At 46.5% G+C, this 25,509-nt stretch overlaps 1 pseudogene; it reads right to left on the bottom strand.

Moving 5' to 3' along the window:
• Positions 1-25,509, bottom strand: part of LOC148143639 (uncharacterized) — a 245,236-nt pseudogene that overhangs the window by 148,053 nt on the left and 71,674 nt on the right.

Below are 25,509 nucleotides of genomic sequence, written 5' to 3' on the forward strand. Positions count from 1 at the left end.
AAAGGTTCGAAGGTTTATGGGCCAAACACTGGTAGGTGGGACGAGTTTAGTTTGAGAACATACTCAGCATGGACGAGTCTGTTCAGTGCTGTCTGACTCTGTGACTGACCTGTACTGGTCTTAAAACCATTTTCTTACCTCCCCCCATAACCATCCACTTCTTTGTTGTTCACAATTCAGATGAATTTAGCCTTGAATATGTTCAATGACCCCACTTCGGAAATGAATTCCTCTTCGTCATATACCACTTGCCTCGCTCATTGCCTGCTGCATCTGCCCGATAACTGGCATTGACTGGTGTGGAGGGACTCTGAGACCCCATTGTACATCCATACATCATTCCTGATGAAGGGCTTGTGCCCAAAACGTTCACTGTCCTGCTCCTCAGATGCTGCCTGACCTGTTCTGCTTTTCCAGTGCCACATTTTTCGACTTTCACCTCTCGTCCTCACTTTCTCCACATTCCAATATATCACCATTTAAACAATGCACTGCTTTTTTTTAAACAGCCAATGCGATAACTTCACATTGCGGCACTGCACTTGCCATGTGTTTGCCAATTGAGACACAGACCTGGACCAACTTTGGGAAGAGGCAAAACACTGAGTTCTGAACAAAAACCGTCGCACCGCTCAAAACGTCGGCTCTGTTTAGCTTTCCACAGATGCAGCTCGACCCGTTGGCTTTCTGCAGTATTCGCTGTGTTTGAACTGATAGAAGACAATGGTAATTCTGGGCGGGGCAGGTTGAATTATGAATTGAATAGTAGCTTCCTCAACGAGACTGTGGGCGTGATGCGCGAACCTGTCTCTGTGGCGCAATTGGTCAGCGCGTTCGGCTCCTAAACGATAGGTTCGTGGTTGGAGACCACCCAAGGGCGGAGCGTTTGTTGTTCACGCTCCTGCTGCAAAGATGCGCGTTTTTCATGGTGTCAGGAAAATCTTTCCCAAACGGAAATCTTTTCCACTGAGGAAGCACAAAGGGATTTCTGAATTGATTGAATTTCTCACGTGAAGGACTGCGGCTGCTGAGAGTCCGAGACAGAAAGCGAAACTGCTGGAGCAACTCAGTAGGTTTGGCTGTACCTGGATGAGGAAAAAAAAAGTTCTGAAATGTTGTCTCTGATTCTCTTTCTACAGATGCTACCTGACCTGCTGAGTTTCTCCTGCAATTTCTGGTTTTGTTTTTAACTGAACGTCCATTTCATCTTTCGGGATGAAACACCCAGAATCGCCATTTGCAGATATTTAACCCTTTCGAAACCTGTAAAGTGATTGGATTCAAACAAACTCTGCAATGATTCACTCTTTCTCAGCTCCACAAGCAGAGAGACCTGGGAAATGAAGCTGTCAGTATGGTTCTGTATTGGTGGGCCGAGTGGCGAATGCGATGGACATGAAATCCATTGCGGTTTCCCCACGCAGGTGTGAACCCTGCCGACGACAGTTGAGAACTGTCGTTAAAAAGAAAGGGAGATTGCTCCATGGCTTTTTTAAAGATGCAAATCAGTGGAGGGGTTGAAATATTTCAATCACATTGGGACTGGTCGGGAATCTGCAACCCACTGCCTGTCAGGGTGGAACAAGCAGATACCCACAGAGCTGCTTTTGAGGCTATGAGCCAAGTGTTTGGAAATGAGACTAGAACAGTGAGGGGCGTGAAGTCGTGGTCGAAATGAAGCAGGCACCTGAGGACAAAGGTGTTTTATTTGCCAGTGAAAGATACTGCTTCACAAAGTTGGGTCGATGGAAGGGAAGCAGTGACGGTGATTATCTTTGGCTGTTCATCTTGTGAATGTTCCCATTGCTGCGCATGTCCGTATTAACGTCAGAACTCTGCAGCATGGCGGCGTCAGGTGTGCACAGTGCCAGGGGCGCAATGGATGACGCATCTGACTCCACCTACCTGTTTGAAATACAGCTCACAGCTTCTTCACACACCCCAATTAATCTTTCACATTGTCCTGAAGCCGGCATACGGTTTGAATTCCTGATCTGCAGGAACGAGACTCTTTTCACTGTCTCGCGTCAGAAAATGTCCCAGCGAACATCAGAGTCAGGTCACAGCGCTGTCAGAGGAGGGGAAGCTGAAAGAGCCCCTCACGCTGCTCACGGGCACATTTCACTTTCCCCAACTCACCGCCCCAACCACTGCGGCTTCTGGGAGTGGAAAGGGAACAAACACCAAAACCCAGTCTCAGCTTTGTAAATCTTCAGGAAATAAGAAAACTGATTATCCCTTCCGGTCTTCCATCCAGGCCTGACAGCGTTGATTTTAAATGGCTGTCCAGTCAGTGCCGATTCGTTTTGGCTGAAAAAATCTTCCTTATCTCATCCCAGCATTTCTTGCCACAGAGAACTGTGCGGCAGAGTTCATGTATATATTTCCTCGTATGGTATTTTGTAAATAACATTCGTTTGCGGTTTGTTTGTACACGGTATTTAAGGTTCACTAGCCGTTGTTTAACGCTGTGAGGGTTGAGTTATCTGGAAATCATTTCACAGATGTCTTTAAAGTAAAGTAACGTGGCTAGGGTTTCTGCAGACGTTGTGTCTGCTAGTGTCAGTTTGTTGATGTGAAATCGTCACACTGGGTTTATTGGGTAGGCAAAAGTGAGGACTGCAGATGCTGGAAACCAGAGTTCAGATCAGAGTGGTACTGGAAAAGCACAGCAGGTCAGACAGCTTCCGAGGAGCAGGAAAATCGACATTTCGGGCTTAAGCCCTTCATCAGGAATAGAGGCAGGACACTTCCAGGGATGGCGAGATAAACTGGGGTGTTTTGGGCCGAAGGTAGCAAAGAGTACAATAGGTGAATGGGGGTGGGGATGGAGGTGACAGGTCAGAGAGGAGGGTGGAGCGAACAGTTGAGAAGGGAGATTGGCAGGAAGGACAGGTCATGAGGACAGCGCTGATCTGGAACGTTGGAACTGAGGTAAGGTGGGGGGAGGGGAAATGAGGAAACTGGTGAAGTCCACATTGATGTCCTGGGGTTGAATTTATCCGAGGCGAAATGTGGGGCGTTCTTCCTTCAGGCATCGGGTGGGGAGTGAGCGGCGATGGAGAAGGCCCAGGACCTGCATGTTCTCGGCAGAGTGGGAGGGGGGTTGAAATGTTGGGCCAGAGGGTGATGGGGTTGATTGCTGCGGGTGTCCTGGAGATGTTCCCTCAAGCGCTGTGACTTGACTCTGCGAGGAGTCTCCAGTCTCCCCAATGCAGAGGAGACAGCATCGGGAGCAATGGATACAAGCAATGACATTGGTGGAAGCCTTCTCACGATCGTGGCCCAGGTTCGATTTCTGGACAGGGAAGCAATTTACAATAGGGCTGTGAGGGAGCGCTGCTGTCTCCCTGGTGGTCTAGTGGTTAGGATTCGGCGCTTTCACCGCTGCGGCCCCGGTTCGATTCCCGGTCAGGGAAGTGTTCCTCAGTGGATGTTTTGCCTACCCATTCTCCTTCAATGCGCTGTACAGTTACTTATTAGTCTTCGTCGTTCCTGGCTACTGCAGTGTGTATTGCCTCGTTGAAATAGTGTCCTGATTCAGGCATGTTTGTGTGTGTAGGGATCATTGCTTCTGTAGCTAAGTAATTGGTTCGTGTGTGTTGTTTTCCTGTAGACGCTGTTTTGAATTTACCATTGACTGTTCGCTCTACTGTGACATCTCGAAATGGCACTTTGTTGTTGTTCTCCTCTTTTGTGAATTTTATGCCAGTAAGGATATTTTTGATGGTGTTGTAGGTTTCCTCTAATTTACTTCATTTTTTGATGACAAAAGTGTCATCACTGTGGCGGACAACAAAGTTTGAGTTGGATCGTTTGAAGGGCTGTTGGTTTGAGACTCTGCATTATTGCTTCTGCTAGGAATCCTGATACTGGTGGTTTCATGGGTGTTTCGTTGATTTGTTTGAGGCTTGTTACTGAATATGAAGTGGGTGGTTAAGGCACAGTTACACGAGGTTGACAGTGCTATCTTTGCTGATGAAGTTGGTGCTGTGTTTATGTCTTTGGTTCTTCGAGTAGTGTCTCCACTTTTCTTTGGCCACGTTGATGTTAATGGATGTGAACAGGGCTGTTATGTCAAAGGACATCATTATTCCATCCTCTTCTAACTTAGTTCTTTGGTGTTCAGGAATTCTTGGATGGAATAAATGGAGTGGTGTGAATCTTCGACTTGGTGTTTGACTCTTCAGTGGAGGCCTTTGACTAGTCTGTATATTGGTGTTCCAAGTAGTGGGACTAAGGCCTGAGGGGGGCTCCTGGTTTGAAGAGGAGGAGAACATCAACAAAGTGCCATTCTTAGATGTCACAGTAGAGCGAACAGTCAACAGTGAACTTCAAACTAGCGTCTACAGAAAAACAACACACGCAAACCAAGTGCTTAACCACAGAAGCAATCATCCTAACACCCACAAACGAAGCTGCATCAGGACATTATTTCAATGAGCCACTACGCACTGCATATAGAGGATTATAAAATCATGAGGGCTACGGATGAGGTGAACAGCAGGTGTCCTTTCCCTCAGCTGGGGGTTTCAGGATCAGGGAGCAAATATTTTGAGGTGAGTAGAGAAAGATTTTATAAAGACAGAACAAGGATCGTGTTTAAGAGAGTGGTCTGAGTGCAGAATGAATGTCCAGAAGAAGTCATAGAGTCACAGAGATGTACAGCACAGAAACAGACTGTTTGGTCCAACTTGTCCAAGCTGACCAACTATCCCAACCCAATCTCGACCCACCTGACAGCACACGGCCCCATATCCCTCCAAACCCTTCCTATTCATATACCTAACCAAATGCCTTTTAAATTTTGCAATCGTTCTCGACTTCACCACTTCCTCTGGCAGTTCATTCAAAAAACGAACAATCCTCTGCGTGAAAACATTGCCCCTTAGATCTCTTTTGTATATTTCCCCTCTAATGCTAAACCCATGCCCTCTCGTTCTGGACTCCCCCACCCCTGGGAAAAGACTTTGTCTATTTATCCTATCCATACCCCTCATGATTTTATACACGTACAGTTACAACGTTTAAAAGACATTTGGATAAGTACATGAATATGAAAGGTTCGAAGGTTTATGGGCCAAACACTGGTAGGTGGGGCGAGTTTAGTTTGAGAACATACTCAGCATGGACGAGTTGGATGAAGGGTCTGTTCAGTGCTGTCATACTCTGTGACCGACCTGTACTGGTCTTAAAACCATTTTCTTACCTCCACCCCATAACCATCCACTTCTTTGTTGTTCAAAACTCAGAGGAATTTAGCCTTGAATATGTTCAATGACCCCACTTCTAAACTGAATTCCTCTTCGTAATATACCACTTGCCTCGCTCATTGCCTGCTGCATCTGCCCGACAACTGGCATTGACTGGTGTGGAGGGACTCTGAGACCCCTTTGTACATCCATACATCATTCCTGATGAAGGGCTTGTGTCCGAAACGTTCACTGTCCTGCTCCTCAGATGCTACCTGACCTGTTCTGCTTTTCCAGTGCCACATTTTTCGACTTTCACCTCTAGTCCTCACTTTCTCCACATTCCAATATATTACCATTTAAACAATGCACTGCTTTTTTTTAAACAGGCAAGGCGATAACTTCACATTGCGGCACTGCACTTGCCATGTGTTTGCCAATTGAGACACAGACCTGGACCAACTTCGGGAAGAGGCAAAACACTGAGTTCTGAACAAAAACCGTAACACACTCAAAACGTCGGCTCTGTTTACCTTTCCACAGATGCAACTCGACCCGTTGGCTTTCTGCAGTATTCGCTGTGTTTGAACTGATAGAAGACAATGGTAATTCTGGGCGGGGCAGGTTGAATTATGAATTGAATAGTAGCTTCCTCAACGAGACTGTGCTCGTGATGCTCGGGCCTGTCTCTGTGGCGCAATTGGTCAGCGCGTTCGGCTCCGAAACTGATGGTTCATGGTTCAAGACTACGCAGGGCCGGCGTGTTTGTTGTTCACGCTCCTGCCGCTGTCTTGGTCGCAAAGTTGCGCGTTTTCAATGGTGTCAGGAAAATGTTTCCCAAACGGAAATCTTTTCCACTGAGGTAGCACAAAGGGGTTTCTGAATTGATTGAATTTCTTACGCAAAGGACTGCGGATGCTGACAGTCCGAGACAGAAAGCGAAACTGCTGGAGCAACTCAGTAGGTTTGGCTGCACCTGGATGAGGAAAAAAAAAAGTTCTGAAATGTTGTCTCTGATTCTCTTTCTACAGATGCTACCTGACCTGCTAAGTTGCTCCTGCAATTTCTGTATTTCTTTTTAACTGAACGTCCATTTCATCTTTCAGACTCGCCATGTGCAGATATTTAACCCTTTCGAAACCTGTGAAATGATTGGATTCAAACAAACTCTGCAATGATTCACTCTTTCTCAGCTCCACAGGCAGAGATATCTGGGAAATGAAGCTGTTAGTATGGTTCTGTATTGGTGGGCCGAGTGGTGAATGCGATAGACATGAAATCCATTGCGGTTTCCCCACGCAGGTGTGAACCCTGCCGACTACAGTTGAGAACTGTCGTCAAAAGGAAAGGGAGATTGCTCCACGGCTTTTTTAAAGATGCAAACCAGTGGAGGGGTTGAAATATTTCAATCACATTGGGACTGGTCGGGAATCTGCAACCCACTGCCTGTCAGGGTGGAACAAGCAGATACCCACAGAGCTGCTTTTGAGGCTATGAGCCAAGTGTTTGGAAATGAGACTAGAACAGTGAGGGGCGTGAAGTCGTGGTCGAAATGAAGCAGGCACCTGAGGACAAAGGTGTTTTATTTGCCAGTGAAAGATACCGTTTCACAAAGTTAAGTCGATGGAAGGGAAGCAGTGACGGTGATTATCTTTGGCTGTTTACCTCTACCTCAAAAATTCGACAGAATTTTAAAGTCACAATGAAAAGAAGTAAAAGTGACATTCGGAAGAACGTTTTCGTACAGGGAGTGGTTAGGGTCAGTAAGTCCCTGTCTGTCTTTGACAAAGAGTAAGATTCAATGGACACAAAAGGGAATTCGGTGGCCACGTTCAGATGTGCAGATTTACGCTGAGAAGGCGAGAGAATGAAACGAACAGAGACACACGTTTACTTAAGTGTAGAACCAGCAGAGCGAAGGTGGGCCGCATGGCCTCCGTCTGCGCTGTGACACATGTTGTGATTCAGTGTGAAATCACAGTTCGACCAACAGAATGTGGGAATTTAGAAATAAGTTTATATTTACACAGCCTCCATACGTCTGCGAAACAGTATATTACACGACAGCAGTGGAGGTCTTTGACATCAGGCTCGAACGTGCCTGCCGCGTGCCAGACGGAAACTAGAAGTGTTCTGTGGAAGGGACGACGCGCGCGGCCGCAGAGTGGCGCAGCGGGAGCGTGCTGGGCCCATAACCCAGAGAGCGATGGATCGAAACCATCCTCTGCTATTGTTCAATGTCACCTCCAGTAAGTTCACCTTAAGATTGGTGCTCTCTTCTGCAAGTTGCATTCACTTACCAAATGTCGCATATTGATGCACTCGTCAAATCAAGTTGCCTGATTTTAGAGGTCTCAGTGGTATTCTGGCATTCGTCTGTTTCCTCTGAACCGAATCGCAAACCCAGTTCTCTGCGATGCCAGTCAGCTGGTAAAGTTCAAACACATGCCTTGCGGTTTTGTCCATTCCTTGCAGTAATTCGCCACCCTGGTTCAGACGAGAATGACAAGCATGTCAGAAACCGCATCACGACTCAGACATAGCCCCCTACTATTAGGACGGATACCACCGATTGTGAATAACCTCAGAGAGAGAGAGAAGTGACAGACAGTCGCCGTGGACGCGATGGGCTGAACGGCTTCTGTCTGCGCGAGAATGATGCTACATGTTTATGCCGTCCCACTGCCTGTCTCTGGGACAGAGAGGCTGAGGAACAAAACTGCTTCATTTTTAACCGTCCCTTCCGTGTTGGACTGCCTGCAGTCCCTCAGCTCAGGGCCGTGGGGATGACTCTCAGTGAGTGAAGGTTTCACTCGGATTCTCTTCATCTGGGACACTTGGGGCTCAAATGTTAACTGCTGCGCGATCGCAGCAAAGAAAGCGATGCCCACTTTGCAATAGACTTTCCATAAGATTACTGCGTGAAGACGATTTCTGAACTGCGTGAAGAAGGCTGCACAACAATGTGAATTTACCTGAGCGAAGAGTCCTCGGTGTCCATTTCTTTCTGTCCTGCCAGCACAACATCTTTCTATCTCTCCGATAACAGACCCTTGGAGAAAGTTCACAATCAAAGTTGTTCATGTTCCCCGCATTAATGTAACTGACACCTCTCACCCCAAGGGTTTCAGAGAGAGAGAGAGAGAGCAGAAGAGCGAATGGACTCAACCCGCCCCCACCCTACACCCCGTCCCACCCCCCAGAACAACGTGCAAGTAGAAATAAAATGGTTTAATTATCCACCAGTGGAGGTAGTCCAGTTCCTGGGGATGAGACAAATATCAGCGCCCCGGGGACAGAATGACAAGCAGATGTTCTGGAAACGCTTTGCTGCTTGCAATTGTTGGAGCAATGTGGAATGTACTTCACACTGAGCAAGTTTCAGATGGCTCAGAGTCTCCGATGTACATTGCTGTGTTTGCCGCCAGCTCAGAGAGAGAACAATAGGAAGGACGTGGGAGTGAATAACGATCCGCGTGGGAGGGCGAATAACTGTTAATGGAGACTGTTGGCGGCTAACAATACGTAGTGTGTCATAGCAGACGAGGTGATAACAAGGAGTCGTTTGTGTGGTAGGGGTCAAGGACATGGGGGAGTTCAGGCCCTAAAGTTATGGAACTCGATATTGAAGACCGGAGGGCTGTAAGGTCTCCAAGTGGAAAATGAGGTGTTGTTCTTTCATCTGGAGCTAGAACACTGCTGCAAGCCTGAGACAGAGATGTTGGCCAGGGAACAGGGTGATGTGTTAAAGTGGCAGGCAACCGCAAGGTCAGGGCCTTTTTCCTGCGGGCAGAACCGGGATGTTCTGCGAAGCAGTCACCCAGTTTATGCTTCATGCTACATTGGGGAAATGACACTGTGAGCAGCGAATGCAGTGGACTAGGTTGTGGCAAAAGTGCTGCTTCACCTGGCAGGTATGTTTGAGCCCTTGGATATTCAGGAGGGAGCAGGTAAATGGGCAGGTGTTACACATTCGGCGGTTGCAGGGGAAAGTGCCTTGGCACGATGGGAGGTGGGTGTGGGGTGTTGCGAGTGAAGGAAGAGTGGAACCGAGGTGGAACCCCTGGCACAACGGTTGCGTGTTGGGACCATAACCCAGCTGAGAAAGCAGTCTCTCCTATTCACTCAATGTCGTCTTTAGCAGCTTTCCGGTATAACAGCACTCTGTTCTGCACCTCGCCTTCTCATCTGCTGCCGAAAAAAAGCTTGGACATAAATATTTCCCAGTGATATACTGGCCCAATGTGCACAGTCGCGTTGATACACTCCTGGAGGTCTGCGTGGTCTTCTCCTGTTCTCTGTATCCTATGTTGATGCTTGTCACATAGGGCACTGCTTGTCACTGGCCACTCGGGTGTCAGAGAAAAGTTTCGAAACAAAATGGTTGAATTATCTGCCGGTGGAGAGAGCCCGGTTCCTGGGGACGGGACAAATAGCAGCAGGGAGACTGAATGAGAAGCAGCTGTTCGGGAAACTCTTTGCCGCTTGCAATTCTCAGAGCAATCTCAAATGTATTTTATACTGAGCAAGTCTCAGGTCGCGCAAGCGGTGTGGCGGGTTGGTAGCATTCCGGCCCTCTGGCTCGTTGGTCTAGGCGTATGATTCTCGCTTAGGGTCCTTTACTGTACCGAGTTGCGAGAGGTCCCGGGTTCAAATCCCGGACGAGCCCGCCTTTTTTAACTTGACTTGTGCAAAACTCCCTGATTAATTTTCTCAAAAAACGCCTTCGTGAAACGAGGTTGGGCTGTTTGGAGTACGAATGAGGCAGAAAACAGGGAAGTGAAATGGTTGGAGATAGTGTTCAACAGGTTGACGTGAGTGGTGCGGTGTTTGAGGAATGTCAACAATCAAGGGAGATTGGAAAATTGGAACAGCTCTCCTCGGAGAACCGAACTTTTCCAAGTCATGTGGGACCTAGAAACAGGAAATAATGTTGTGAAAATGCTCCCACACCTGAAAGGATCCACAACGATTCGGCAAGTGGAAAACGAGGTGTTGTTTTTTCATCTGGAGCGAGAACACTGCTGCAAGCCTGAGACAGAGATGTTGGCCAGGGAACAGGGTGATGTGTTAAAGTGGCAGGCAACCGCAAGGTCAGGGCCTTTTTAGTGAAACTGACACCTCTCACCCAAGGGATTCAGTGATGGAGATAGCAGAAGAGCAAAAGTGGGAGATCACTTTTTCACAAAAGCATCTTCGTTAAACGAGATCGGACTGCCAGAAGTAGGGGATGGGGCTGAGCTACCATTGCCGCGAACACAGCGAAGGGAAACACTTGCTCAAAGTTAGAACAAGTATTGCAGATTGTTCGCCCGCATAATCCGAGTCTGAATGAATCCTCCAACTGCGTTTTTGCTCCAATCTGAGAGTGACATTTCAGGAAGCGGGGAATTGATGTGATTGGAGACAGCGCTGGGCAGGTTGTCTGAATTGTGCCGTGTATGAGGAATGTCAGTAATTAAGGCAGATTGGAAAGTTGGGACAGCTCTCCTTGAGGAACATACGTTTGAAATCTGGCCCAGTTGACGTTTTCCAAGACACGAGGCGTCTAGACAGAGAAAATAATATAGTGAAAATGGCACCACGCCTGAAGGATCGCTAACAATTAGGCAGAGTCTTGAGGAAAGGAAGTAAACATAACATTATGAAGAACATTTTCGTGCAGAGAGTGGTTAGGGTCAGATTTACACAGTTGCGCTGGCACCCTTGTGAAGCTCTGAGTTGCCTCGTCCTCTTCTGTCGGTGTGTTCTGATCTCAAGTGTGAAACCTCTTCCCTCAGATGGTAATGAACTGGTGAAGTTGAAACACATGACTTGCTGTTTTTTTGTCCATTTCCTGCGGTAAAGAAACAGACGCCCGTGTAACAAAATACTTTCTGCAGGATTGCTGTTAAGGCAAATTCTGAACACCAAACAGGCTGCACAAGCAGGCACTCATATCAATTTACCTGAGGGAAGAGTCTCCGGTGTCCATTTCTGTCTGTCCCGATAGCACATCACCTTGCCATTTCTCCGATAACAGACCTTTGGAACAAGTTGAAAGTTGCCATTTGATGTATTCGTGTCAATGACGGCTCCTACCCCAAGTGATAGTGAGAGAGAGCAGAAGAGTGAATGGGCTCTGCCTTCCACCAGCACAGCTTGCAAGTAGAAACAAAATGGTTCAATTATCCTCCAGTGGAGCGAGCCCGGTCCCTGGGGACGGGACAAACAGCAGTGTTCTGGGAGCAGGAGACAGACTGAGAAGCAGATGTTCTTGAAACTCGTTGCGGCTTGAAATTCTGGAAGCAATGTACAATGTATTTCGTACTGAGCAAGTCTCAGCGGCTTCTGGAGCTGGCTGCGTCCATGGCATGTGGCTCGTTGGTCTCAGGGTATCAACAGGTTGACGTGAATGGTGCCGTGCCTGAGGAGTGTCAGTTCTGAAGGTAGATTGGAAAGTTGGGACAGTTGTCCTTGGACCTGTAGTTGCTGGGGAGGAGGATCATAAGACACAGAATATAGAATAAAAGATTATAGTGTCATGTAATATAAATGATATATTGAAGAAACCTAGATTGCTGTTGAGTCTTTCATCTTTTAAAACGGGTTGTAGATTTCGGTTCATTAATCTGTAAATCCCAGAACTTTTTAAAAATCACATTCTCCAGGTAACTTAAGGTTCTATAAAAGGAGGTGACACCTCAGGTCAGACAATGCATGAAAGCTGTGAGGGTAGGGTCTATCTGTATCCTAATCTTGAGTGAGACTGGTTCTATTTCCAAGTATATAATTCTGCAAACGCAGATTCACCCCAAAGACTTCTATATGTGAGTGCATGCATGAGAGAGAGCGTGTGTGTGCGGGTGCATGCTGGGTACAGTGTGTGTGTGTGTGTGTGTGTGTGTGATGGAGTATTAGTATGTGAGATGGTGTATGCGTCGGGTTGAGTGTGGGGATGTATTACTGTGTGTCTGAGAGAGAGCATGTCTATCAGAGAGGGTCTGCACGAGCGTGTGAGTATGTAAGAGAGTGTGCTTGTGTGTGTGAGTGTATTGTGCAGCTGGGTCTCCTGTAGTGTGATGTGAACCCAGGGTCTCGGCTGAGGCCATTATCATGTGTTCTAGACTTGGCTATCAGCCTCTGCTCGGCCACTAGATCAAAGAGGGCTGGGGCACGAGAAAGGACGGGCGGGGGCACTGGTGGTGGTGAAGAAGGGAGAGAAATGGAGAGGGGACAGAGGTTGGGGAGTAGAGAATGACTGGGGTTCAGAGGGTTGGGGAGAGAATCGGGGTGCAGTGTGAAGAAGGGAGAAAGGGCGGGGCAGTGGGTGGGGAGAAAATGGACAAGGGGCAGAATGGGAAGCGAAAGACAGCACAAATCCCACCTTCCCCAGGACTGGTGTCAGTGTCCCACGAACTGGAACCCACTCGTCCCACAGCAGGTTTGGGGTAACCATTTCTCAATATAAGCATGGCTAAGGCATATCATCCCTGCAGACCATTCACACCGACCTTCCCAACAGCATCCCACCCAGACCCACTCGATTACGCTACAGCCCTGCAGTTCCCCATGGCTATTTTCTGATGAAGGGTTTTGCCCAAAACGTCGATTCTCCTGCTCCTCAGATGCTGCCTGACCTGCTGTGCTTTTCCAGCACACGCTCTCGACCCTAATTTCCAGCATCTGCAGTCCTCACTTTCGCCCTGTAAGGGGTGAATGTTATATTCCGAGTCTTTTAAATATTTTAAAATCTTTTCCCCTCACCCTAAACCTATACCCTGTAGTTTTGCAATACCTCTACCCTGGGAAACGACAGAAACGTTGAGCAGCCAGACCAAATGCCAAAGGAATAACATGTCTAGGCACAGGGAAAAAACATTTCGACAAAAAAATTGCTTTGGTATTTTTCTCCCCTATTTGAACACTTAAAATTTGTCATGATCTGGAGGTGCCCGTGTTGGACTGGGGTGTACGAAGTTAAAAATCACACGACACCAGGTTACAGTCCAATCGACTTGTTTAGAAACACTTAGCTTTCGTAGCGATGCTCCTTCATCTGGCGGTTGCGGAGTATACGATCATAAATTCTGTGTCTTACGATCTTATACACCATAACGACCTGATGGAGGAGCAGCGCTGTGAAAGCTAGTGCTTCTAAATAAGTCTGTTGGACTATAACCAGGTGTTTTGTGATTTTTAACTTTGAAATTTGTAACAAATTCCTGCACACTGAGCATGCTCCGCGGTGTCAGCAAGCACTGCGCATGACGGCCAGTGTCAGCAAAGCACTGCGCATATTCCTTGGTGCCCGCAGAAACTGCGCGTCAGCTCCTTTCCATGGACCAATGGAGAACCTTGGAGGACCGGAAGGAGACTGGTCCTCCTGCCAACCAGAGCCGGTCATTGTCGAAATGTGGAGGTTGGACCGTGAGCTCTGAAGCTGCTGCTGCTCCTTTCTCTGTGAACTTCACCCCAGACTTTAACTTCCTTCCTCTGTCTAACTTTTGTGAATACAACAGTCTGTTTCTCACCACTTTTTCCATGTTTTGTTTCATTCTGGGGTTCAATTGTTAACTTGCAGCAACTGAAAGGAAAGAGTGAATCGGGGGAATAAATTCTGGAAAGGTTGATCCAGTTCTGTGTCTCAGTTTGCAAACACATGGCAAATGCAGTGACACAATCTATAGTTTTTGATGTTTAAAAAAAAACGCAGAGAGGAGGCGCATTGTATAAATGGTGATATGTTGAGATGTGATGAAAGTGAGATGATGGAGATCAGAGTTGAATATTGTGGCACTGAAAAAGCACAGCAGGTTAGGCAGCAACTGAGGAGGAGGAGAGTCAATGTTTTGGGCACGAGCCCTTCATCAGGAATGATGTGTGGACAGACAAAGGGGCCTCAGCGTCCTTCTACACCAGTCACTGCCAGTTGTCAGACAGGAGCAGCAAGCAATCAGCAAGGCAAGTGGTATATTAGCAAGAGAAGCTTCGAAATCCTCATTTCCCTTTCCTCCACCTTATGCTAGTTTCTCACCTCCAGCAACACTGTCCCCTTGACTTGTCCGACCTGCCTAGCTCCTTTTCCACCTATCCACTCCACCCTCTCCTCCCTGACCTATCACCTTCATCTCCTCCCCCACTGACCTATTGTTCTCTATGCTATTCTATCCCCACCCCCACCCGCCTCTAGCTTATCTCTCCACGCTTCAGGCTCTCTGCCTTTATTCCTGATGAAGGGCTTTTGCCCGAAATGTCGATTTCGAAGCTCCTCGGATGCTGCCTGAATTGCTGTGCTCTTCCAGCACCACTGATCCAGAATCTGGTTTCCAGCATCTGCAGTCATTGTTTTTACCCTATTAGCAAGAGAAGTTGAGTTCAGAAGTGGGGATGTCTTCCTGCAGTTAGGTCAATCATTGAATGTATTCAAGGCTGAGTTCATTTGACTTTGAAGAACAAAGAAGTGGGGGAAGGTAAGAAAATGGTTTTAAGACCAGTATAGAACAGTTACAGTCATACAGCACAGAAACAGATCGTTAAGTCCAACTAGTCCATGCTGACTGTGTTCTGAAACTAAACTAGTCCCACCTGCCAGTGTTTGGCCCAGACTCTCTGAACCTTTCCTATTACAATTGCAACATTTAAGAGGCATTTGGATGGGTATATGAATAGGAAGGGTTTGGAGGGATATGGGCCGGGTGCTGGCAGGTGGGACTAGATTGGTTTGGAATATCTGGTCAGCATGGACGGGTTGGACCGAAGGGTCTGTTTCCATGCTGTTCATCTCTATGTACTTATCCAAATGTCTTTTAAACACTGTAACTGTACCTGCATCCATCACCTCCTCTGGACATTAATACCACATGAGAACTACTCTGTCTTAAAATAAAAAGGTGCCCCTCATGTCTTTTTAAAATATTTCTCCTCTCATCTTCAATGTTTGCTCCCTAACCTTGAAACACCCATCCCAGGGAAAGAATACCTGCTGTTCACCTCATCGATACCCCTGAAGATTTTATAATCCTCTCTAAGGTCATCTCTCAACCTCCGATGCTGCAGTGAAAAAAAATCCCACCCTGTCCACCTAGATGCCGGTATATTTATATCCAGTTATGAACTGTTCAATGCTGGTGCCGACTGGAACGACCAAATGACCTATTCCTGCTCCAAATTCTCTCACTCTGTGTCCAGGACAGCAAGAAACCATATGACATAGGTGCAGAAATTAGGCCATTCAGCCCATCAGATCTACTCCACCATTCAATCACAACTGATACGTTTCTCAACCCCATTTTGAAATTTTGATTTTGGAAAGGCAGATCAGGGCAGGATCTGCGAAGTTAATGGGGAGTGTTGTTGACCAAAGATACCTTGGAGTGCTGGTTGATAGTTTCTTGAAAGTGGAGTCACAGGTAGGCAGGATTGGGAAGGAGGTGTTTGGTATGCTTGCCTTTATAGGTCAGTGCATTTCAATACAGATGTTGGGAGGCTATGTTGCCCCTGTACTGGACATTGATTCAGCCACTTTTGGAATACTGCATTCAGTTCTGGTTACCCTGCTACAGGAAAAGTGTTGTGAACTTTTAAAAGGGTTTGGCAAAGATTTACAAGGTTGGAGGTTTGAGCTATAGGGAGAGGCTGAATAGGCCGGAGCTGTTTTCCCTGGAGCATTGAAGGCTGAGGGGTGACTTTATAGAAGTTCATATGGAGCATGGATAGGGTGAATAGCCAAAAACATTTCCACATAATAGGGAAGTCCAAAACTAGAGGGCATAGATTTGAGGTGAGAGGGGAAAGATTTAAATGGAACCATATGGACAACTTTCTCACACAAAGAGTGATGCAAGCATGGAATGAGCTGCCAGAGGACCTGGTGGAGGCTGGTATAATTACAGCATTTTAAATGGCATCTGGTATCAGGGTGAATTGAGAGGGATACAGGCTAAGTGCTGACAAATGTGACTATGTTAATTTGGGATATCTGGTCAGCACAGACAATTTGGACTGAAGGAAAGCAGAAGTATTGTTGTGAAGACTGGACTTTCAGAGCAGCTTCCAAAGATATTTTGTCCTTACGCTGGGAGTAGAGCTATAATGAAATCTTTCATTTGAGAGACGGCAACTGAGGAAGTGAGGACATCCAGGATTTTGACGGAATGTGGGAATTTGTTGCAATGTGGGGTTGAAGTGTTTTAAGTAAAGTGTCCTGAGTGGGAAGCCTAGTGAAGGGTTTCGGTGGGTTTTTGTTTTAAACTGCTTATTTCTTTTAGCCCCCAACAATGTACTTCCAATGCTGTCCATCAGAAGGAGCGGTGAATCAGTAACTGGTATCATCAGAAGCCTTACGGTTTTCAGTACTGCAGGTATTGCATTGTTGCGTCAGCATTGTAAAGGTTATCGGCAGCAGTGGGAGGTGTGGGCTGTATTCACTGGAAGCGATGAAGCAGTTAGATAACACACATATGAGAGGGCAGGGTGGGACTTGTCTTTCAATTTGCAGAAGTTGGGAGGTTCTGGGAGTTGTGGTTCTGGGCAAACACAACTGCAGTAAATCCATAGAAGCCCTACAGTGTGGAAGGAGGCCATTCAACCCATCAAGTCCACACTGACTCATCGAACAGCTTGCCACCCAGACTCACCCTATCTCGTCGTTTCTGCTGGTGGGTTAGACTAGGTAACAAGATTAGGGGTAGGTTTAAGGCAGAGGAGGAGGGACTACATTTCCTGGAGAGTGGTGAATCTATGGAATTCTTTGCCCAAGGAAGCAATAGAAGCAGGCATATTCAAGGCACAGTTCGATGGGATTTTGGATTGTAGGTGAATTTAGGGTAGTCAGGATAATGCTGGTAAGAGAAGCTGAGATGATCGATAGATCAGCCATGATCTTAAAGAATGGTGGAGTAGGCTCGATGGGCCAAATGGCCTCTTTCTGCACTGCAGGGATTTTATGAGAGCTTCATATGGTGTATATCTGATATTCGCTGTTGTACAAGCTGCATGGCTATGATTTTTCACCTTCTAATATAGTAATGGAATTACATCCTGTACTTCTTGTATTCATTTTTATTTTAACAGGTCAGCAGGAAGTCTTTCGGCAACTTTACTGCCTTTCTTTCCTAAAGCAGCCTTGACATTTCATTTTCATATCCTTCATTCAGCTCCATTTCCAGTAACTTTGTAGGAAGGTTGTTCCAGGTCATTGTCACCTAAATGAAGTTTTCCTCTTTATATACTTAATGCTATCTGGCTGAATGAGGGTTTTCAGGTTTCTGTGTCATGAATAATATGTGATCAGCAGGTATCTGGCAATCTAAGGAATTGTCACCGCTGTTATCTTCATTTGACTGTACTGACCGTGACTTATTTCGTGATTTTATTTGCAGGAAGACATGGGGAAAGAAATCTGAAACCAAAAGATACATCAGCTTCTGACAGAGTCATTTGATTCATTGGGACTTGAATATCAGCAGCTATTCCAGTCGAGAAGAAATGTTTGCTTCTGTCTGCTTGGATACTGGTGTGGCAGGAAGAATACTAATACACCCGAATGAGGGAGATTCAGTGCGGTGACCGTGAAAAGTACAGAACTTCACACCATTTACTCAGCTTGGAGGATCAAAGAGACCGTTCACTTGCTCTCTGTGCGGGAAGGGCTTCACCCGCTCCTCCCACCTGCAGAGACATCAGTGAGTTCACCTCCCATCGCAGGGGGATTGAAGGAGCCTCGGCCGAGTGCCATTATCGACTGCATTAATAACCCAGTTCTGGGGACTCCCGGGTTTGAATCTCACCATAGCAGATGGCGGATTTGGAGTTCAGTCAGAAATCTGGAGTTCAGAATCTCATTATGAAACCATTTTCGGGGAACAAACACCCCAATCTGATTCACTCATGCTTTAGGGGAGGAACCTGCCGTTGTGGGAAAGGATTCACTCAGTCGTCCCAGCTGCAACCTTTCCCTGGTCTGGCCTATATGTGACTCTAGACCACAACAGTGTGGTTGATTCTTGACAGCCCATCTTCAAATGCGCGGGGGGAATCTTACTTGCATACAGGCTATGGGTTGCAATTGCTGAGTGAAGCAATATTTCCTCCAGGCTAAGGCTGCACCAAGGATCGAATTACAAAGGGTGTAATAGTGAAGAAAGTGGGATGCAGGGGAGTGTGTGTGTGTGTGTGTGTGTGTGTGTGTGTGTGTGTGTGTGTGTGTGTGTGTGTGTGTGTGTGTGTGTGTGTGTGTGTGTGTGTGTGTGTGTGTGTTTAAAAAAAACGCTACTTTTTGTGCATCTGAAGCTGCAACAAAGTTGGGTCCCAACAAAAGTTACCTGAACGTACCGTCGGACTCAGACATTGAAGGCTATGAGATCCAACAGGTTTTTCTTTTAAAGCTGCTAATTTCTTTCAATCTCCGGCGCGAGGTTTCCAATGTCTTATATCAGAAGGAGCAGTCAATGTGTAGCTCGTATTATTAGAATTGTACATTTTTCAGGACTGATGGTTCATTGTTTCCTCAGCATTGTAAAGTTTACTGGCAGCAGTGGGAGGGGTGGGCTGTTTTCACTGGAAATATAGTTAAAAATCCAGTTATAGTCCAACAGGTTTATTTGGAAGTACTAGCTTTCGGAGTGTTGCTCCTTCGTCAGGTAGCTGTACAGCAGGATCATAAGACACAGAATTTGTAGCAAATTGATACATTGAACAAATCTCGACTGCTTTTAAGTGTTTCATCTTTAGAATGGGTTGCAGGTTTCAGTTCATGAGTGTGTAAATCCCAAAACTTCTTTTAAGTCACAGTCTCGAGATAACTTAAGGTTTCACAAAGAGGTGCCATCTCAGCTCAGACAATGCATGAAAATGTGAGGTTCGAGTCTGTCTTGAGTCAAAGTAGGAATTTAAAATTTTTTACATGGATTGACTGTCTGCAGATTGTGCACTTTTTGAGCAAAATAGAATGTATCTTCAAACATAATTCTGCAAATGCAAATTCACCCCATAGTCTTATCTATGTGTGCATGCATGAGAGTGAGTGAGTGTGTGCATTCGCGTGAGTCTGGCTGAGAGAGTGTGTGTTTGCGTGTGTGCATGCTTGGTAAAGTGAGAGTGTGCAGGAGTCTGTGAGAAGATGTGTGTGTGGGTGAGAGTGTGGGTGGGTACATATGTGTGCATCTGAGAGAGCGCGTATATCTGAGAGAGTGGCTGCGTGAGTATTTGAGAATGTATGGCTGTGTGTGAGAGACAGCGAGACAGAATGTGTACAGTGTAGTGAGGTCACCTGTAATGTAACATGAACCCAAGGTCCTGGTGGAGGCCATCCTCATGGGTTCCAAACTTGCCTATCAGTCTCTGTCCGGCCACTAGAAATGATTAAGCAGTTACACAATAGACACTGGAGAGGGCAGGGTGAGAATTGTCTTTCAATTTGCAAAAGGTGGAAGGTTCTGGATGATGTGATCCATGGGAAACATAACTTGGAGAACTTCGGCTCAGAGGTGGAGCTGGAAGCCAGGCTGCTGACACGCTGGGAAGGCAAGGCGGAAAGTTAATCAGATGTTTTTTATTCCGGGAGATGGTCTTTCCCTCCGTGGAGAGCCTTCCGATGGGGTCAGTGGACAGGGTCAGGAGGGTGTGAGCCCGGGTCAGGCAGGTAAAGGGGATCTGAGAGAGGGCTGGGTGGGGGGGAAACTAACTGTGGGGTGGTGGGAGTAAGAACAACGTTAGGGAGGGGGAGAAAAGGGACACAATAGTGACGGGGCTTGCCTCCGTTCTCTGCAATTGGCAGCAGAAGCACAGATGGCATCAGAATCTGGTGCCAGGATTCAGGAACCGCTGTGGTCTGGGCTGGAGAAGTGGGAAAGGGAGGTGCAATGGGTGTGGTCCAACGATGTCAGCAGGAGACAGCCTCTGCTGAGGGCGCATGAGAAGTTAAAAGCTGCAAAGACAAAACAGAACCTCAAAGCACTGGGTGGGGTGGTGGCTCAGTGGTTAGCAATGCTGCTTAATAACGCCAGGAGCCTGGGTTTGATTCCACCCTTGGGTGACTGTGTGAAGTTGGCATGTTCTCTCCCCCTTGTGTCTGTGTTGGTTACCTCTGGGTGTTCTGGCTTCCTCCCACAGTCCAAAGATCTGCAACCAGTTCTTCATCTAGACACCCCCTCTGGACAAGCCCTTCGCATACATAGGATCTGTTCAGGTGAGGAGGAACACTACGCAATGTTCTTCACAGCTTGCAGCACATTATTGATGAGGATGAGCACCTCACCAAGACCTTCCCCACGCCTCCACTTACCCCCTTCAAACAACCGCCAAACTTTAAACAGATAATTGTTCGCAGTAAACTGCCTGGCCTTCAGGACAACATGATACAACTCTGTCACGGCAGATAATGAAAGACGTATCAGAATGTTGACACGATTACCACTATTACACGTGGGGACACCACCCACCATGAGTGCAGCAGGTACTCATGTGACTCAGCCAACATTGTTTATCTCATATGCAGCAGGCAATGATGCCCTGAGTCTTGGTATATTGGTGATACCGAGCAGAGGCTACAGCAACAGATGAATGGACACTGCACAACAATCACCAGCCAGGAGTGTTTCCTCCCAGTCAGGGAACAGTACAGCGGTCTGGGACATTCAGCCTTGGACCTTCGGGTGACTATCCTTCAAAGTAGACTTCAGGATGGGCAACAACGGAAAGTGGCTGGGCAGAGGCTGATAGCCAAGTTCAATACCCTTTGAGACGGCCTCAACCAGGACCTTGGGTTCATGTCACACTACACTATACATTCTCTCTCTCTCTCATACACACGCACGCGCATATATTCATATACACCCTCTCGCAGACTTATAGTCCATTATACACTCCCTCTCACACACACACACACACACACCCTCTCAGACTTATTCCCCATTACACTCTCTCACACACACATGATCACTTGGTTTCTCCTGCACACACACACACATACATAAAAGTTTGTGGGTTGAATTTGTACTTGCAGAATCGCATTTTATTTTGCTCAAAAACTCATACACGTAAGATTCTGTAATACAACGATAGAAATAGAATCCGTCTGACCTAACATTGGGACACAGACAGACTTTAACTTAACACCTTCAATGCATCATCTGATTGAGATGACACCTATTGTTAAAAGCTAGCTTGACAACGTAACTTTTGAAAAGTTTTAGGATTTACATGTGAAGGAATCGAAACTAACATGGTCATTCTAAAAAATGGTCGAGGTAAGCTAAAGTTGTTTAATACTCCATCCCATGTCACTGCAATCCTGGTGCTATAAAGTCTGTGTGTTATGATTCTGCTCCACAACCAACGATGAAGGAGCAGCGCTTCGAAAACTAGTGATTCCAAATAAACCTGTCGGGCTATAACCTGGCATTGTGTGATTTTTAACTTTGAAAATCTGCAGTAATGCCAACATCTCCATACTGCGCATGCTACTCGGTGTCAGCACGCACTGCGCATGTTCCACGGTGTCAGCAAACTATTACGCATGCTCACGCAACAAGCGGAAACACTCCGTGACCTTGTTTTGATGGACCAATGAGAAGCTCTGGAGGACCGGATGTAGACTGGTCCTCCTGCCAATCACAGCAAACCCATCGTCTGGACGCGGAAGTTGGACCATGTGTTTCTGAGCTGGTTGTTGCTGCTCCTCTCTCTCTGAATGAAGATTGAGCTTCACCCCAGACTGCAACTTCCTTCCTCTCTCCAACATCTGTGAGATCAACACACTCTTTTCTCAACCCCTTTTCCATTCCGGGGTTGAGCTGTTGACTTGCAGGAACTGAAGGGAAACGGAGTGAATCCAGGGAGGGGACAGAATCTGGGAAAGTTAGTCCAGGTCTTTTTTTCAATGGCAAATACAGGAGAATTGACATTTCAGGCTCGAGCCTTTCATCAGCAATAATGTGTGGATGAATAAAGGGGCCTCTGCGTCCTTCTAATCCAGTCAATGCAAGTTGTCAGACAGGTGCAGCAAGTAGTGAGCAAGGCAAGTGGTATATTAGCAAGAGGAATTGAGATCAGAAGTGGGGACGCCTTCCTGCAGTTTGGGCGTAATTGCATATATCCAAGGCTGAGTTCATCTGATTTTTGAACAACAAAGAAGTGATGATTATGGGGGAGGCAAGACCAGTGCAGATCACTTACTATGCTGACTATGTTCTCAAACTAAACTGGACCCACCTGCCTGTGTTTAACCTCTATCCCTCTGAACCTTTTATATTGGAGTCATAGAGATGTACAGCACAGAAACAGACCCTTTGGTCCAATTTGTCCATGACTATCAGTTATCCTAATCTAGTCTATTTGCCAGCCCTGGGCCATATCCCTCGAACCCCTTCTATTATAGACCAATCCAAATGTCTCTTAAATTCTGTAATTATACCAGTCTCCACCACTTCCTCTGGCTGGTCATTTCATATATGCACTACTGTGTGAAAAGGCTCCCCTTTGAGCTCTTTTATGTCTTTCCCCGTTCGCCCAAAACCTTTAGTTCTGCACTACCCCACCCCAGGGAGAAGACTTTGTCTATTTACCCTATCCATGCCTCTCATGACTTTATAAACCTCTAAGGTCATCCCTCAGCCTCCGACGCTCCAGGGAAACAGCCGCAGCCTATTCAGCCTCTCCCGAGAGCTTTTTTTTCAAATCTGGCAACATGCTGGTAAATCTTTTCTGAACCCTTTCAAGTTTCACACCGTCCTTCTGATGGGCAGGAGACCAGAGTTGCATGCAATATTCCAAATGTGGCCTCACCAATGTCCTGTAGAGCTGCAACATCACTACCTCCCAACTCCTTTACTCAGTGCTGTACCCGATAAAGGAAAACATGCCAAATGCTGCCTTCACTCTCCTCTCTACCTGGGACTCGACCTTCAAGGAACTATGAACCTGCACTCCAAGGTCTCTTTATTCAGCAACACTCCCCAGGACCTTATACACTTTATGCTAAGTCCTACTTTGATTTGCTTTCCCAAAATCCAGCACTTCACATTTATTTAAATTAAACTTCATCATTCATATACTAATCCAAATGTCTTTTAAATGTTCTAACTGTATCTGCATCCACCCCTTTGTCTGGAAATTCATTCCACACACAAACCACTCGCTGGGGAGAAGAAAATGGCGACCCTCATGTCCTTTTAAAATCTTTCTCCTCTCTCTCTTTCAAAATTTGCTCAGTAATCTTGACCCCCAGCCTAGAGAGAGGATTTTGGCCGTTCACCTGATCTATACCCCTCACGATGTTATAATCCTCCTCTGCTCCAGTGGAAAAATTTCCAGCTTATTAACCTGAATGTCGGTATATTCATGGCAGGTCAGGCAGCATCCGAGGAGCTACCTGATCTGCTGTGCTTTTCCAGCACCACTCTAATCTAGACTCTGGTTTCCAGCATCTGCAGTCCTTGTTTTAGCCTTTTACGTCGGTATACTCAGATCTACTTATGATCTGTTCAATGCTGGTGCAAGCTCGACAGGCTAAATGCCCTATTCCTGCTCCCAATTTGCACACTCCTAGTCCAGAACAGCAAGAGACCATAAAACACAGGAGCAGAAATTAGGCCTCTGAGCCCATCAGGGGTGCTGCACTATTAAGTTCTGGCTGATAAGTTTCTCAATCCCATTCTCCCACTTTCTCCCTGTAACCCTCCATCCCCTTGATACTCAAGAACCTATCTATCTCCATCTTAAATCTACTCAGTGACCTGGCCTCCACAGCCTTCTGTAGCAATGAATTCCACATATTCACCACTCACCGGCTGAAAATGTTTCGCCTTATCTTTGTTCTAAAAGATATTCCTTTTACTCTGATGCTGTGCCCTCGGGTCCTAGACTCTCCTACCAATAGGAACATCTTCCCCATGTGCACTTTGTCCAGGCCATTCAGAATTCTGTCTGTTTCAATTAGATCTCCACTTCCCCCGAGTGTGGGTCTGTTAATCAGCATGAACCACACCCTTCAGGATGAGTTACAGCAGGAATTAGGTTCAGCAAAGTCAGAACGGGGGGAGTGTGTGTGGGATGGAGATTCTCAGCTTTTAGGGGATGAGAGAGGAAATAAAGTTCAATATAAATTAGAATTGATCGGCTGGGCTGATGGGCCGAGGAATGGCAACATGAATTTAATTTAGATATGTGAGGTGTTACATTTTGAAAGGCAAATCAGGGTACAACTTACATAGTTAATGGGGAGTGTTGCTAAACAGTGTCCTTGCAGGTTCATAATTCCTTGAAAGTGGAATTGCAGGGAGACAGGATTGTGAAGAAGGCATTTGGTACGCTTTCGTTTTTTCGTCAGAGCATTGAGTACAGGGGTTGGGAGGTCATGTTAGGCCACTTTTGGAAAACTGTGTGCAATTCCAGTTGCCCTCCTCTAGAAGAACGTTGTGAAACTTAAAATGGTTCAGAAAAGATTTACAAAGATGTAGACAGAGTTGGAGGGTTTGAGCGATAGGAAGATGCTGAATACGCCAGGGATAATTTCCCTGTAGCATTAGAGGCTGATGGGTGACCTTACAGAAGTTTATAAGGGGTATGGATAGGTTGGACAGACAAAATCCTTTCCCCATGGTAGGCAACTCCAAACCTAGAGGGCATAGGATTCGCGTGAAAAGGGAAAGATTTAAAACGGACCTGAGGGGCAACTTTTTCACAGAGGGTAGTGCATGTTTGGAATGAGCTGCCAGAGGAAATGGTGGAGGCTGCTATAATTACAACATTTAAAAGGCATCTGGATGGGTATGTGATTAAGAAGGATTTAGAGGGATACAGGCCAAATGCTGGCAAATGGAATTAGATGAGTTTAGGATATCTGGTCGGCATGGTTGAGTTGGACCGAAGGCTCTGTTTCTGTGCTGTATGACTTTAATCATCTTGTGTGAAAGCAGAAGTGTTGTTGTGAAGATTGGACTTTCAGAGCAGCTTTCAAAGGTGTTTTGCCTTTACTGGAAGCAGAAGAAGTGACAATGAAATATTTCATTGGTGAGACAGCAACTGAGTACGTCTAGGATTTTGGTGGAAATTGGGAATCATTGCACTGTGGGGGTGAAGTGCTTTAAGGCTTACCAGCAGTAAGGACAGTGTGCTGATTGGGGTGCCCAGTGAAGGGTTAGGTGGAATTTTGAGTTAAACTGCTCATTTCTGCCAGCCTCCAACATTGTATTTCCAATGTTGTCCATCAGGAGGACGGTGAATCAGTAACTGGTATTGTTAGAAGCCTTACGATTTTCAGTACTGCAGGAATGGCATTGTTTCATTAGCATTGTAAACGTTACTGGCAGCAGAGGGAGGTGTGGGCTGTATTTAC

Source organism: Chiloscyllium plagiosum, unplaced genomic scaffold (assembly GCF_037043375.1).
Source record: "Chiloscyllium plagiosum isolate Xiang-an unplaced genomic scaffold, Cpla_swu_hap1 HiC_scaffold_27, whole genome shotgun sequence".
NCBI classification, from domain to species: domain Eukaryota; kingdom Metazoa; phylum Chordata; class Chondrichthyes; order Orectolobiformes; family Hemiscylliidae; genus Chiloscyllium; species Chiloscyllium plagiosum.